At 37.8% G+C, this 3,234-nt stretch overlaps 1 long non-coding RNA gene across 1 annotated transcript; it reads right to left on the bottom strand.

The window, feature by feature from the left end:
• Positions 1-900: 900 nt before the first annotated feature.
• Positions 901-2,916, bottom strand: LOC113342959. The gene is made up of 2 exons (XR_003356931.1): positions 2,473-2,916; positions 901-2,349 (listed from the first exon to the last, which is right to left on the bottom strand). It is a non-coding gene; the product is annotated as an uncharacterized LOC113342959 (long non-coding RNA).
• Positions 2,917-3,234: the final 318 nt, after the last annotated feature.

Consider the following 3,234-nt stretch of genomic DNA (forward strand, 5'->3'; position numbering starts at 1 on the left):
TTGGAAGAGGCAGAAAAGAAACTCAAGTAAGGGGTGGAGAAGTGTATTTATAGCAAGAAGAAGGGCCGGTAAAATCGGGAAGCGACATGATTGAAGTAAAGATGACCGATGACGTACGGTTACCCAGGGAACGTGGCCACGTGGAATTATGGGTATGGAGAACGTGACGGTTAAGGAAACTTAAACGGTTAAGAAAAGGAAAAATGTAGGTACACGAAATAGGATTGACATGTGTCATACCAAGTAAGGTAAGGAAATCCTAGTCAAAGATCCGTGTCAGTAACCTGTCAAATCAGTCAACATCAGAAGGAGAAATACAAATCCCAAGCGCGAGATAACTCTCCACCCCGAATAAAGTAGAAGGACCATCAAGAAACTAAGGCGAAGTCACGGAAAGATTACTTGGCGAAGAAGATAAAACCGCGAAGTAGGAGCAGTAGGGCGCAAGAAAAAGGACAGGCGTCCCGACAAGACCACGTGAAGTCAGCGAAAGGTGGGGAAAAACTTTATGGAATATGCTCCGGACGAAGCATAAAGTAACCTCGTCGAGATGATATGAGTTGTATGCCACTTAAGTTGCTTAGGCCCATAAATAGAGACCTTTGGACAATGTAAAGGGAGAGATCTTTTGGAGAGGGAAAGGTCTAGCATAGGAGAGAGAGAGAGAGAGAGTTAGGGTTTCCTTGTAATTCATAGGCTGGGAGAAGGGATTAGGGTTTCCTTGTAACCCACGAATGTAACTTGTATTTCGCTTGAGATTAATAAATAAGTTTAAGTTCTAGTGTTTATTATGTCTTAAATCTTGCATATTCTCCATTTAGGTGTGTTGCTGGATTTCCAGTAATCAAACAGTTAATTATTAAGCTGAGAGATAATTACTAAACTCAACCAATAACCAAGAAAACAAAGATATCATTGTTTCATTATCTATCAAATGATTCAAATGTAATATTCATCTTTCACTCATAAAAGAACTTCTCTTAGACATCCGTCATACTATTCTTCTTAGCTTCAAAACCTGCGGTAGTTATAACGACAGCAACTTCCTCTGATTATTGTTGCATCCCCGATGAACATCTTTTTCTTGAATGCTTTCCAATCTTCTTTCAACTGGCATATAGCTTGAAGATATGGTGGACACTGTGTGTTCATGTTTTTGAGTTATTTTCATTCGGGTTTCTTTGATGGTAAGGATTAGGTAACTGGTTTAGCTCTTTTGACGTTATAGAGAAATGCATGCTCCAAAACTAATCACTAGTCATTAGGCAACAAGTCCAAAACCCACACACCTGGTGCATGTGCCCAATTGAAATGTTTGGGTGCCTTTGGCTTTCGGCTCCATCAAAAGGTTCTAGGTTTACCTAGCACTTATCACACTAAGAAGAAGATCATACCTTTTAGAATCTTCCACATGTACCAATCGCTTATCACAGCCGTCTGTTGGCCAGCAATTACGGTCAGTCAAATGCCTAGATGAACCGTTAAATGAAATAATAAAACTGAAATCAAGGGTAACAAATAAACCCTAAAATCTAATCCGTATAAGCAATACAGTTATCTTCTACTAGAGAGTAAATCCAATTTGTGCCACCATCTTTCTCTTCCGTCTTTGCTGCTAAAGAAAAGATGATACTCCGTATCATGTTATGTCCGCTGTTATGATTCTTTGTCAATGGCAGCCAAGCGATATCATCAAGGGTGAAGTACAAATGTATCCCTGTTTTTTACGTGCGTCTTCAAATGTACCCCGTTTTTTTGGATTTTACAGATGTACCCCTCTTTTGACCGTTACGTCCAACGGAAAGTTATCTTCCACGTAGATAGTTAAGTGGATTGTATAGTCCTTCAAATCACCGAGTCACTAAATAAACGACTCAAATCGCCGATTTCAGCTGCTAACTCACCAAGTTATTAATCGCTGGGTCAAATGAAATAGCTGAGTTAGCACGTTCAAGACTTTTCTCAAACAATTGTTGTGCATAAATTAGAGGAAGAGTTGATTCATAACGACACTTAGTGCCTAATTTTAAAGCTTTTCTTCCCTGTAAATTTGAGTTGAATAGACACCCAAAACCCCTGATTCTAAAACATCCATTGATATAATCCATTTATTACAAAAATCAACCCAAAGCCTAACCTCCACTGCCATTCAATTGTCTACCCAGCTTAGAGAAGCAGCACCAACAAACATCCAAAAGTATCGCACCATTCACCAACGACACTCCACACACCATTCCATTTAAGTACTAACCTGAAGCAATTCATTTTTACAACTTCCCTGAAACACCAATCGACCCCACCACTGCGACTCCATAAATAAGCAGATCAAAATTGGTATCCGACTACTAACTGAAAAATTCCAAAAATAAGCAGATCAAAATTGAGTGAAAATCATGATAGTAGTATAAGTTAGATGATAATTAACGTTGGGTCAATTAGTAGTCAAATTGAAGAAATTAAAAATCTACAAACCTTTAATTCAACGGCTCCATCAACAGCAGCCACCATCCTCAAAGTCTCTTCTAACCCATCTCCTCCTTCACTGATAATTAGAGTTTGGAACAAACCCAATCATTTTAAATCCTTACAAATTCTAGAACTTCTTAAATCCACTTGATTCATCACCAAATCGAGGACATCGACATCACTTTCTGAACTAATTGCACCACCACCATGTATTCCAATTGAAACAATTTAACATTTCAGATCTACAACATACGACAACTACTCAAATATCGAATCAATCGATCACACCGAAGCAGCAACAATCGCCATGAACAATCACTACAAATTAAGACTTAACTGAATCCTTTCAATTTCTATCTCGTGAACAAAAGTGGCTCTTTGAAGAAGACGAAGCCAGACTGTTAGTTTTTGATAAGGTTAAAGGGGTTTATAAAAATGTTTTATCTTAGACCGTTGATTGGTTTTGAGATAAACATTGTTAAATGATAGATTGATTTCCTTTAGCGACACCTGATGTTATATAATTAGCCTTACACCTGTTACAGATCCAGATAGGGTGGAAACGTAATCTCGCTACTCAATTTATCATCTCGGTCAATGATATATTAGGCACGAGAAATTGACCAAACTAACTTATTTGGATGGAAAAGTGAAAATAGGCCGATATTTGTAAATGTGTCGGGTATAAAAGCACGTATACATCTGTTTATAATCCTATTATCAACAACAAAATCTATTAACATAATGATTTCTTCTTTTCTCATTGAA

The sequence above is a fragment of the Papaver somniferum genome, unplaced genomic scaffold, assembly GCF_003573695.1.
Source record: "Papaver somniferum cultivar HN1 unplaced genomic scaffold, ASM357369v1 unplaced-scaffold_5, whole genome shotgun sequence".
Classification (NCBI taxonomy): Eukaryota; Viridiplantae; Streptophyta; class Magnoliopsida; order Ranunculales; family Papaveraceae; genus Papaver; species Papaver somniferum.